General features: G+C 35.5%; 1 protein-coding gene across 1 annotated transcript in view; it reads right to left on the bottom strand.

The window, feature by feature from the left end:
• The window catches only part of LOC138138062 (extracellular serine/threonine protein CG31145), a 112,754-nt gene extending 99,619 nt beyond the window's left edge, over positions 1 to 13,135 (bottom strand). Inside the window, exon 1 of the mRNA XM_069057791.1 lies at positions 12,916 to 13,135. The gene's annotated coding sequence lies outside the window, so the exon portion shown is untranslated. The remainder of the gene's footprint in view (positions 1 to 12,915) is intronic.
• Positions 13,136 to 13,951: the final 816 nt, after the last annotated feature.

Below are 13,951 nucleotides of genomic sequence, written 5' to 3'. Positions count from 1 at the left end.
GCGATGGCCACGAATCAATAGGGAAAAATCGAAACGAAAATGCATTTTCTCGAAAAAAATGAACAATGCAAGATATAAACATAACCTCATTCTACCCGACCTCGTTTATTCAGCAATACGTCAACATGCGATGATGTAACGGTGATTTTTAAATGCATTCTGCAGTATATATTAAAAGAAACCATTCCAATAGAACTTCGCCGACAGAACAGACGCTACTTGCATTTTTTTTAAATTTCGCAATGACAGTCACGGAAAATTATCGTGAGATACTGCCAACTGTATAAAAATACAAGTCTAGACTTCTTACGACCTCTGTTGAAGAACAAATTCATAGCATTACCGTCACATTATTTTTATTAAAATTCTATGCAAAAATAAATTAAAACCGTTACTGTAACGTTGTTTGTCTATTAGTCATTAATTAGTAAACTACAAAAATATTTTAATTTGAATGCAATAATTTATAACATTGGTGAAAGGTGAAAATTCCGCCGGTACTAAGTAAGTAAGGTTATGTTCATTTCTCTGCACGAATAAAGACACTCGTTCTCCTGAAGATTTGTAATCACTGCAAAGTATGATAAAAATTCAGAATTTTTGTAAATAAGAGCCACAAAATATTGCCGGAAAAATACAAAATAAAACAATACTTTAAAATCTGCTATTTTATTCAAATTATATGCTAATAAGCACCTAACCCACTCACTTATAATTTGCATAACGAAAGTCTAATTACTTCATTAAATCAATTTTCATAAGCTAAATGTTGACAAAAATTCCCAACCAAACAACCATAGTGCAATGTTTCACATTAATTTTTAATACATATCTTGCAAACAACAATGCTTTCTATTATCATCCCAAATATAAAACAATAACACTTTCACAACACTCTGACGAGGCAAACTATACCATAAAGTGTCAAAATTTGAGCAATTTCCGCTTGCGTAAAAGATTTGCACTTTAGCGCCAATTTGTACCCTTGTTAAAAATAGATTGCCGTTTATGTAAAGGGTGTGTTTTTTTAAATTTGGGTCGAAGCTGGCGTTGAAGAGTCGATTGTGAATGAACCACTCGTCTTAAAAACACTGATGCAGATTAAAAACACGCAAAAAGTGAAGTTCGATTTAAACAGCTGATCAGAGTCGTAATCCGGTGGTGCGTTCATAATCGAATCTTCAACGCCAACTTCGACGCCCAATTTAAAAAACACCCGTTATTTTCCTAGTTGAACAAAACACGCTTCCGTACAGTGCACATTGTTGAAACGAGAGATATGTACTAATACGCAAATTGCTGAGACAATTTAATTTATTATGTCATGTTTAAACTTCATTTACGGTTTGTTATTTTATATTGCGTAAGAAAATATCGCAAAAACCTTGACAGTGAATTCAATTGGTCGCGTTGCACTTTTTAGAAAAAGCATTCGCGAATTGTGCGAACGCTCTATTTGGATTATTGAGAATGGAGCAATATGCAAAATACACGTGAAACATAAATAAATAAGTCGCAGCCAACACTAAACACGTAAAAACAAAAATTTATTATACACCCTTTTATCTTGATTTACGTATTGTAATACCTTTATCCTTTTTATTACACATTTTATAACGGCACTCGAGACCGTAAAAACTAGTGACAGTCCATAAATAAATCAAAAAAATAGAGTCGACAGCCGGCGTGGCACCACCCCGGCAAGTAGTGGTATCTGTATACGTGTTAATTCTGGGTTATTTATGCGCTTGTGGTAAGCAGTTCCAGTCTAATAAAGCGACCACGTAATTACGAATAATTTCCTGTTCTAGCAAAGATGACATCCCAGATTGCCAGCCGCGACTTTTTTATAATAAATCAATTTAGGGCTGGCTCGTAAATAATTTTAATGGTCGTTTCGCATGTCCCAGTTTGCGAAGTGTGAATCGTAATTGTGTTGCAGAAAATCAAACAATCCATTACCAAAAATTTCACACGATATGCAAATTCGGCACCGAGGGAGGGTCGGTCCTAATCTTTGACACTCCTTCGTTACAAATTACTTTAATGTTCCTAGATTCGGACACGTTGATGTATGTTGCGTGGACACACACCATTAGAGAGTGGTTAGGACAAAATAAACACCAGAAAAAGGACGCACGACCAATAAAACGAATTTAAAAGCCACTCGTTAGGTACAGTTTGCGTTGAGTTACGGTTACGTAACTAGTTGCACGTGCCGTTAATTATTGTTATTAATTCGCGAATTCTTTGCGTCTAGGGAATTTCGGACAGACACTTTCACTAAATTTACACTTAAGGGGCGGGTAACGGTGTAATTGCGATTGTAACGCTCCTTTCGCCGAGTACCCGAGTTACTGGTTGCGCCAATCCGGCTCGAAGGACCGTAAAAATGCTAGTTTTGCGTTTATTGTGCAATTGTCCGGCGCACGAATGTCTAATATAGGAATTATTGTAAAATAATGGCACAAACAAGGCCGATAACCCTGGCGGTGTTAATGTTATCGCCGAGCAAGGGCGGCTCTTGACCTTGCACTCGCAGTCGCTTTTTATTATTATGTTTTTTTTTACATTGCAAACCTGAGTTAAACTTTAATTCTTACGTTAATTTTTTAGTGGTATCGACTATTTGACAGATTTCTCCCTAGTTCGTAATGCTTAATTAACTGAATAAGTTCTTAATTAGTTTAATTTCAATTTATTATAGCTACTTATCTTTCTCCCGCAACGTTTAAGTAGTTGACAGAGGATGGCTCAAACAGTGAATTACACGAACATTTCAACTAAAAACCCATCTTGATATTGACGTCACATTTTTTAAATAGGCAAACAACGCCACAGGCAAAAGCTAGTTAAATAAAAAACTCTCAAGAAGGCATTTTAATGAATAATGCAATACTGTTTTATGAAGAACTTTTCAATAGAATAACAACTATTAAAGGAAAACAGATGTCCTTGTTTTATTTCATTCTTTTCCATCAAAAAGAAAGAGAAGAACAGTAAAAAAAACTGTGAAACAACAAAAAACAGGATTGGATGAGTGAAAATCAAAAAAGAAAATGAAAATTATTTTTGTTGAACAGTGGCTTTCCGCGCGTTGCAATATTCTTTGCCCCCCCAACCCGCCGCCCCTGCCCATTTACCCCGTTCCATTTAAATCTCGGTGGCTAGTTCCATCGATTTCCGTTTAAGCCCTGCCGGTATCTGCACGACCATCTCGCTCGCTAATTAAGAAAAAGACAAAAATAGCTAATGATGAACTATAAAGTTATCGACTGAAAAATGAAACGTTCTCTTCCAGTTGAAAATTCCCGTAATTGATTTTCACTTTGTGGCGAACCCTGGCGTTCGTTTTTTAAAGATCATCATGAAAGATCGGATCTGCGCCGCATTAACAACAGTTCGATATTATTTCATAATTAGCAGACCTTTTGACGTCGCAAACAGTAATCATTCTAGGCACGACACGACGACGCGAAACGCATCGTGCCTGCATTAACTGTGGAATGAGTCCGGAGCGATATGCAAGATTACGAGAAAAAATTACTTTCTATAGGCTCTGATGTAAATCACGTATGTGTTTGCTTATTCAGTCGGTCCGCGTTCGGATATAAATCAAATCGACGGAACTCCATCAGTGTCACGACATTTACTTATGAACAAAATTCAGAATATAGTGGAGCCACACATCACCCCCTTTGAGTTATGGCTTCATTACTGTTTATAATTACCACGTTAGACATGTTCCACTGGATGTGCAGTAAATCAGGCCGCGCAGTCGGATACAAGACAGGATCAAATTAATTGCCATATGGAGGCAACGTCGACTGTGGAGAATGGACAGGACTGACGTCCTTTCGCCGATTTTATTTCGAGCCGGTTCACGGAAAACTGTCATAATGGCGACGACAGCGCCATCAAACTTGCAGTCGCAACTGTGGCGATGACAGGAGGTTACGAGGTAAGGTTAGGGCACGCTTGGTGGCGCTGGCAACGGTCTGAATCCTAGTTTGCCATAACGAGTGATTTGTCGACATACATGGAAATTGCTTAATTGTATTTGCGAATATCGGAAAACCATAAACGTAAACTAGAAAATTAAAGTATTTTTGTGCAGTTTACGGGAATGCAATAAAGTTGGATTTGCTGCTGAGTACAGAATTTATGAGCTGTTTTCAACACCGTGTATTGTTTGACTTTTTGCGATAGGGATTTATCTGATTTTATTTTAATTGATTGGAATGGCGACAGATAAGTTTACGAGAACTTTTTTGTATATTTTCAAAGTCTGGAATAAAATTAATAGGAAATTGAATTGAAAGAATGCGAGGAGAAGGAGATGTACACTGTATTGAATGATGACTAGTTTCGCCAGTTGAGTTGGCATTGTCAGAATTTCCGTATGGTCACGATAAACAAAACAGAAATAATCAATTGAATTTTACAGATAATTATGTTAACGTTCGCTGGTAACATAATAATTTAAAATATTTTTCAATTTGGAATGAAATACGAGTATTATTTGGATACGTGAAATACGTATTTCAAATTTTTTAAATTAAAATCATTTGCAAATAACAGCACAACCAATAATTAAAGCATGTGGAAAATAAATAATACAGACATACATATTTACAATTGCAAATATACAATGTAACATGTTTATACGTTCGTGGAAAAAATAAATAAATTCTTGCATAAATCTGCAGAGATATGCAAATTTCTAGGTTTGGGAAATTTTAAATGCATTTTGCAAAATTCGCAAAAGTTTTCCAAGATTTTTTGCCCCCAATTTTTACCAAACGAGTCGTTTTGTGTGGTCAACTAGTCTCTATTTTTGTGTAACCATGTGAATTTTAAATTTAATTATTTAATTTGTTTCTTTTACAACAAAAATTTTCGTCCTTACCCAGGCTAATTTATTTCATATTTTAAGACAATTTGTAACCCTTTTTCATAAAAAAATCAAATAGAAAAAACGTTTCATTTAACAAGCTCTGTTACGTGATAAAATTAACACACGCATTTCAGATACACCCTGTATATTTATACAGGGTGTTAGGCAAATATCCTGCCAAACTTTAAACAGAGCATCAGAATGCTGATCAGATTCAAAAAGTCCTCAGTGGTTTTTGGCTTAGCTGCACAGTTCATTTTAAATTTGTTGACAAAAAAAGTACACCAACTCGTTGAGAACCACTGAAAATTGTATTATTGCAGTCACTATTACCGCAAAGAATTTAAGTAATATCCTTGGAAACGAAACTTTTTCTTAAGTGTGAATCTCAAACGATCGGGTACAATTTTTCCGCACTCCATTTTGAACGAAATTAGCAGCCAAATAAAAAATGGTAGAGGAAAAATATATCCAATTTTGCCTGATAATGAACTGTTTACATTTTGGCGGATCATTTACCTAACACCCTGTATATTATATTACATATTATAAATTTGAAAATTATAAATTTAAAAATAAAAATCACAATCTATTTAAACAGAGATTTCAATAAATCGATTACCATTTTTGGAAAATTTCTTTGCCTGCTTTATTTCTAATCTTTTAAAATCCATTTTAAAAACTCTTAAAACTGTTCTGATAAAGTTTATATATTTTTTATGGCATTCAGTAAAATACTTTTACTATTCAGAATGACTAATTTTCTTTACAATAGTGATAACAAAGGCGTTTCGATTTTGATGCTAAGGTGTAAAAAATGTGCTAGAAAAAAATGTTTTTGTTCCATATATCGCAACTTACAGAACGTGAGGCTTCCAGTTTAACCTTCAATTTTCTGTTTGCGTTAGTTTCACTGTTTTTCATCGAATTATATAAAAAAAAAAACACTTTTTTCAAAATGGTTTACTCAACTGAGTAAAAATACTATTTTCACAACAATTGTAAGGTCAACGATGAGTGATCCTATTCAGTGCAACATTGTTTGCAAGAGTTTCAGCTTCAGTTTCCACAAGCTGTCACTGTTTATAAGCAATTTCTGGAGTGTTTATATCGTATTGTGAAATTGTTTCGGCAGACTGGAAAGCATAACAAGAACAAAAGGAAACGGAAGACCAACAAAACGCACTCCAGAAGTTGTCGATGCAGTTAAAAGGAAATAATGGAAAATGGACCAAAAACTTCCTCCCGTCATTTATCTAAACAAATGAATCTTTCTGTGAAAACGTGCAGCACGATTTTAAAAAAGATTTATATTTATGTCATCAAAGGCTTCAGTTTTGTGACTCAAAAATGTTGAAAATGTAATAAAAAAAAAAAAGAATGAGAATATGTCATGACATGAAGAATGTTGGGGAAGACTTTCAACACCTTTTTCAGGATTAGTCGCTTGATACAAAGTGATCAAAAAGAAAAGTTTTTTTTATATCGAAACGTTTGTCTTACTTTAACTCGTACGCAGAATTATACTTACTATGCACAGTCGTTTAATTGGTTGCTTATTTACCCCGTTTCGAATGTAACATTCTAATAAAAATGCTTTCTTTTCAATGGTAAAACCATTTACCAATTATTCTAGTATAATTGTTGCTTACAATTATAGTAAACATCTGTAAACTTTGCCGAAATTGAAAAGTTATTTTCTAGGTTAACAACAGCACATGTTGACGTTTCTTTGACATTTCAGCGAAAAATCTACTTACCAGTGGCGTTGTGTTTAGCAATAAAGCTGGTAAATTGTTGATTATATAAATTTTCTCAGTTATCAGATAATAATAATAAAATGCACAATCTTTTTTTTTTAATGCACAATTATAATTCCAACGTCTAAAATTCATGAGGTACTTGTGATTTATTTTAAAGTAGCGTTTGAGATCACAAATTGTCTACGCCCATGCATTGAACGCTAATTTGCATAGAATTCCGCTACGACATGACCGATAACTTGGAGCGCCTGCTCTGATTGTTTTTTTTTTATCGCTTTGTATATGACCCATATACTGTAAATTTTATGGAGCCATACCCGATTTTCATGTTAAAATGTGTTTTAAACCAAAATTGAAATTAAAAAAAAAAGTCATTATCGCGCTTTATTTTTAGAAATTGTTTTTAATACTGAACACAATTTACGTATTCAGTGCAACGACTTGTTTTCGAAATGGTTTGCAAAATGAAAATTAGTTCACGTTAGTAAAACTTGTTTTCACTATTATTTTGTAAAATGTTATTTACAATGTCAATTATTCACAATAAAAAAAACTTACAAAACCCTAACCTAAAATATGAATCAAGAGGTGGCATGTTGACAATGATGAATTGCTCAGGGATGCCAACCACACTATGATAAATTTATTTAAAGATCTCTGGGATTACTTAATACACCTTAGAAAAGGTCGAAGAAAGCTTCACGCGATTGGTTAATTTCAATCGTTTACCATTTAAACACCCTACGACCCCCGATATTTTTTCTTTCAAATTTAGTCGTACATTTCACGCCAGAGTACGCTACTCAAATATCAAGCGGCTGGTCTGGGACACCCTGTATACAGTAACTTATAAAAAAAACATCAACTTAATTTGTGCGAGGGCAGATTGATCGTGCTTACACTTGAAGACACAAAAAATCCACCTTCTTGTGAACAGAGAGTCATACCCTCAAACACTGCGGTCCTGCAGAATCCTATCTGGAACAGGATTGCGAAAGGGAATGCCCTTATCAAATGTAAATCTGCAGCATTAGCGCATCGCAAATAAACTCAAGCCTATCCCTTCGCACATTGACGATTGTAATAAAAGTTTGGGTTTTACTGCACCGGAAGGCCTCCCATTGTGTTAATAAAGTGGCACTAAATCACCGATAATAGACAATAATCCATTATTAGCGATTTAAAAGTCAAACGGGGCGTTACAGCTTGGGCGTCATCACCATCGGAACGTTCGTTCCCAGCAAGCAGAGCATAAACCAGGAAATTTTTATGTCACACAATAACCATAATTACGTCGCCATTTTAGCACACACGTGTTTGCGAAACGAGCGCAGACGTATCGGTAGACCGGCGTTGTTTTTCCGTTTTCCCTTCGCTCATCCTCCGAATTTTCCGCTTAATTTCTGGTGACTGCGGTGAAATATGGGGGAGAAATTATATTTTCATTAACGGTTGAAATTGTTTCTTTGGGGAAATCCATTCATGTATAAAATGCAAATTAAGCGCGAATAAGTACGAAGACCTATTATAAATTTCACTTCGGGATGAACCAATTAACTGGAAAATCCTTTTTTTATTGTCAGGCGGGAATAAAACTCCCGATCCTTTAATGAACACCGTTAAAGGTGATGGGTATTAATAGTTAATAAACGTGAAGCTTCGTTCAGACGCTCAAATCCGTTTCAGACGTTGCGTTTCAACCAGGATTCGCCGTCTCATTTGGTAATTGGTTGCAGATCTGACACCGTTCTTGTGTTCGACTTGCAAGGAACGTTGGCGCGTTAACACTTGCTCAAAGGTACTAATTAAGCCTTTGCTAAAACCACAAAATACAAATAACAAGGAATGTGACGAGCGAGACGCGAACTGGATTCGACCCACTTCCTTATTCTACTTAGGAAAAAAATATGAACTTGACATAAAAAACCGTTTTTTAAACAATACACTTCTATCGCGTGATCGAAAAAGTTTCTGACCAAGAGTGCTTTGGAATGTCATTCGACGCGTGTATTTGAATGGACCAAATGACATTCCGAAGCACTCTTGATCTGCAATTTATTTGATCACACGATATATTTACATACCTAAAACTCATGTTAATGTCTCTTTTATTTTAATAAATCTCCTCAATTAACAAAAAAATTCCTCGTAAGACCGAACTTAATGTTTTCATATTTTAACAAATCTCTTCAATTAACAAAAAAATCGTATCTTTAGAAGCAACATTTTCTAGTCACGATCTACATATCTATATTTCTCGACCTACTTCTTTACATAATTTCCATTTTTTCAGATTTGGATTCTCTTTTATTTTCTCATCACGTTTTCTGAATGTTTTTTTGTTCCACTTAAATATTTTTAGGTGTGCATTGTGCGTAAGATCTAATCTTCATTTTAATATAAAGACGTGAAGACTGCTTCTAGCATCATTCTTCTCTTTTGTATTATTTTCTCAACTAAATATATTATTGGAGAAAATATTGTAGGTACCTACTAATTATATTAATAAAACATTTAATGTTATAACATAATTACGTAAACATTTTTGTTTTATAATACAAAAATTTCCGATAATATTGCGGAATCTGGAAAAGTGCCCCGAATGCTTGCAGCGTTTCCACGTTGAATGGCAAGGGAAATCCTCTCGAAAAGGAATTTCTTTGATTTTGAATCGCCTGATTCCGCGATAAGTCGGTTTCCGATGACATTAATGAAATCGATGGCTTCTTTGCACCAAGGGCCTAAGGTTTCAAATGCTAAACCTTTAAACACGTAGTTTTGTTTTTTTCTTCATTCTTCAAATTCATTATTACGAGTATAAATTATTGAAGTTTTGAATCATACCTAATGAAAGTCCAAAAGTTTTAGCGAAAAGCATCACACTGTACAATCATTGATAATAATAAATTAAATAAAAGTTAAACAAACAAACAAAAATTTGATTCCTTATTTATTTGCAAAAATGCTAAATCTGAAAATAAATATGGCAATACATACAATAATTACATTTAAGTAAGTAGGTATATCAGGTGTTCATTTAAATTACCGGTCAAAGTTGGCGTTGAAGAGTCGATTGTGAACGCACCACTCGTGTAAAAACATAAGATTTAAACAGCTGATCCGTGATCCGTAATCCTGAGTACGTTCACAATCGACTCTTAAACGCCAACTTTGACCGGAAATTTAAATGAACACCCGATACCTACACATGATAAACGACATCAATAAGAAAATTAAATTCTTATCCAGCAAATAATCACATATTATGTCCCAAGTGCAAAATTTTTTATCGGAAATTTTTTTGCTGATGAACGAAAACATACATAAATGAGGTCAGAAGACTTATTATTAGCAAATAAGAGCACGAGACGAACTCGAGGGCTTTTACTTGATAATAATAATTGGTCTTCTGACCGAATAATTTATGGATGTTTGAGTTCATTAGCAAAAAAAAATCCGATATTAAAATTTTGCACGGTGGGTATACTGATTATTTCCTGAATAGAATGAAACCAAACGCATTACATATTTCCAATCCTTTTTATTCAAAATATATATATATATTTTTTTAAATCAGGTACCGACATTTTTTATCAGATTATTGCACATGTGCATTTTAGAGAAATTTTATCGGGTTATTTTTTGTTTTCTCGTTTTGATTGGTCAATATTTGTCACGCAATTGGTTGCTAAACACATGAAGGAAATAATCATTTGAAAATTTGGTTTCTTCAATTTTTGTCTGTTTTAATTGCCTTTAAATACGACTCCAATGATTTTTGTTTCTGTGAAATCTAAGAAAAGTTTTCAATTATAAAAAAAACATTGAAAATTGACCAAATTACAAAATTTCTTTTTTTATTTTCTTGCTTCTCTTCATTCTCTTTCTTTTCGTCAAAAACAATTCAAGTTTTATTTTTATCTTTCATACAAAAATCGTTCGACACTTTTCATCACATTTTTGGAAAAATATTCAAAAGAGTCCAATTAATGATAATTATTTTATGACAATCAAGATCATTTTTTTTCATTCTTCAAAAGAAAAGTCACGCGTACTTGCAGCCGAGAAGAAAAAAATTTTGAAGTTTGCAAATTAGTTTTTCTTTTTCAAGATTGTTTATTTTACAATTAAGACCCTTTTTCATAAAACTATCAAATGTAATCTAAAAATGAAAAAAACCCAGTATTATCATTCTTTTCCCCTCGTTAAATTTTCTATTATACAGTTTTATTCCTTTTTAGAACATAATCCATATTATAGGTACTAATCGCCTTCTTTTTGCAGAAAAGTAATAAATTGCATTTTTATTACTTCAATTCGAACAAACTATTTTATACTTAATTGCGAAACCTAAGAACAAATCGGAACAATAATGAGAATTTCTTAACGACTTTAAGGAAAGCTGTAAACGTTTTCAGTTAAAATTCTTTCTGCATTAAACGTTTTCCTCTGTTCCTTCACGGAAAACATCAGTTCAGCTTTCGTTGATCGTCCCCAAAATAATCGACTGGTCGTCAGAAAGTCCAGACTTTAACCCAACAAAATTTTTGTAGACTTCAGATAAGCTCCCCTTCACAGAAAACATTTCACGTTTCATTAATGGGGAAATCCCCATTCCGAATTATTGAGGAAAGAAAACACATTAATATCCGCGACTCCGTTTTCCAAGCCTCCAGCGACCCATATTTGTACAACAAATTAGTGAACAGACAGGAAAACATCGGTCTTGTTTTGATTGTCCTCTAGTTTATTTTCGAAAGCAAAAAACCGCTCAAATTGCTATAACAAAACCTTAATTAATAATTCCCGGAGATAATACGACCTTGTAGGTATTTCATTAGCGATATTAACACCTGACCGCAGACCCACAATCACCAATAACTCCACTAATGGTAGCGTAACCAAATAATGCAAACTGTAAATATGCGATAACCGAGCAAAATTTAAATAAAAACGCGCCGATAAAATATGGAAGAAAATCAACGTGGCAAACGCTTTTAACGCATTTTCAAAACAAAATAATTCAACAATGGGGTACAGGGAAACAATAATAAATGAAAACAACATGTGGGAACTGATGTAACTACACAAAACAATGGCCCATTTACAATATTTACATCAACGGACTGGAATACGTTTTTAATGTGTTTTCAGTTTTTTAAACAAATCTGGAAAAACTACAGTTTAGGCAAAATCGATAATTACAAATTTTAATTACTTCATTTGAGTCTGCACCAACACATGGGCTGTATAGATACGAACTGGGACATTTATTTCTGTCACACGTGATCAACATAAACTCCATTTTATACTCTTTTTAATTAAAGTGGAGTGTTACAAACTTTGGACTGGCTGAGGAGTCGGCCTTTAAATTAAATGTATGAATATATTACTAACGAATAATTTAATCCACAAGTGCAGTGCTGGGTCTTCCTACTAAATGAATTTCAAAATTTTAATTTAATCTGAACCGTGAGAAGCCAAGTACACCGCTTTGCAATATAAGCCAGACATATTTGTTTCAACAGAAATGAATTGCTCGATCAAACTTGACCATGTGCAACCACGTAAATTTGAGATTCCGCAATGGGCAAGAGTCATTGCTTGCACCTTCGAGGATTTAAAAGGAACTTCAGTTCGTCGCGGTCGTGTTGTGACAGATCATACAAATTTAGACTAATTACAGGAAAACAGTTACAAAGTTATCAGTCGTGTTATCAAGGTCGGAGAAAATCGGTTTTGTCAACAGATAACATTATCGAATTACAGTACACAACAAAAACAATTAGCACGTCAATCATTATTGTACGTCAAAGAGTAATACTGCGATGCGAATTGTTTGGGTGGGTGGTTGTGAAAAGCGACAGTGGTATTTTACCCCTAAATCACACCCTCAAATTGTCTTTGGATTATCTCGCTTCCTGCATTTTTCCACGAGGAGGGTCACCCAGATTATCAACGTTGCAATTAAGCGGCGTGCAGCAAAACATTAATAACCCGGCAACAATCCACAACAGGAAGTGATATAATGGCATCAAGGATAATGTATGCCTGTGCCCCCATGTCTGTTATGCCCTGGCTGCCTCCTTTCAAATCGAGACTATCTGCGGCCCTATCCATCACTATTGTTGCAACAAATTCGCTGTGGGGTTGTAATTACGCCTCGATGTAATCAGTTTGGGGGGCAAAGGACACGAGATAAGACAAGTTGAGGGGAAGAAGTGTTTCGTGCGGGACAAACTGTCAGAGGCTTACCTGAAGTGTTGACATTCTCAGGAAGCTGCTCCTCACTGGTCACTTTATTTCCGTCACGTGCACCTTTTAGTTTGTTTGTCCGCGTGTTCGTCCGACTGCGAGCGACACCCTCACTCTTCAGCTTTCAGCACATGACTGAAGTTTTGTTTGAATTGGAGATACTTCAGGAGTTGGTGCTGCGCGCCTGTCGCTGGCTCCGCCTCTTGGCTCCCATGTATAACTTTCGATGATTGTTTTATCCCATTATTTGGCTCGAAGAGGCGATACGTTGACGGATTGATCGGCAGATTGGACCGGACGGCCTGGAACAATCCAGGGGTTTACCCTCGATCAAACTGTCAATTCCGGCGGCTTAATTTTTATCGAGCAATTGCCGAGTTTTATGGTAACGAGCGGTTTGGCTAATCCGGAAAGTCGAAAATAGAAAACGTGCCGGATGAAACTTTCCTAATAAACTCGACACGAAAGAGATTAAGATGTCGTTTTGCTGTTGTTATCGGGAAACGTCACAGACGGATCCGGCGAACTTTCGTAATCTCGCTCCATTAGGATTGTTTAATAAATCAGCAGCGCCGCCACCTTCCGCCGGTGATGCGCTCCTGGTCGGAGGAAGCCGCTTTTGTTACATTGTTCGGGTCATGTTCGTCATTCAACAAGTTGCCGCCGCCGACTGATCGAATTCCACCACCACCTCCGGTTTCTGGGGTTCTGTCGACCGAAATGCTACGAACGGCACAGGCATGCATTCCTGTATCGAATGCAAAAATTCGGATATCGATCGGAATTTCGGTTTTCTCGGTGGTTGCGCACGGGGGGCCTCCGACTGTGCACACACTGCGGTTTTGACGCCCGAATTTGCGACTTGCCAAACTGGCAAATTTGCGTGTTGGGGCCGCCATCCCCTTTTTGCAAATCTCGGGGGTGGTTTTTTACGCGATTTTGTTAATCGCACCACCGAGTTTTTGCCGCAAAATATGCGGTGGGTGTAATCTCTGTAGGAAAAAGTGCGTGACTGTTTGAATTTGTGCCAAATTGC

The sequence above is a fragment of the Tenebrio molitor genome, chromosome 9 (assembly GCF_963966145.1).
Source record: "Tenebrio molitor chromosome 9, icTenMoli1.1, whole genome shotgun sequence".
NCBI lineage: Eukaryota > Metazoa > Arthropoda > Insecta > Coleoptera > Tenebrionidae > Tenebrio > Tenebrio molitor.
This window is presented reverse-complemented; position numbering and strand designations above follow the sequence as displayed.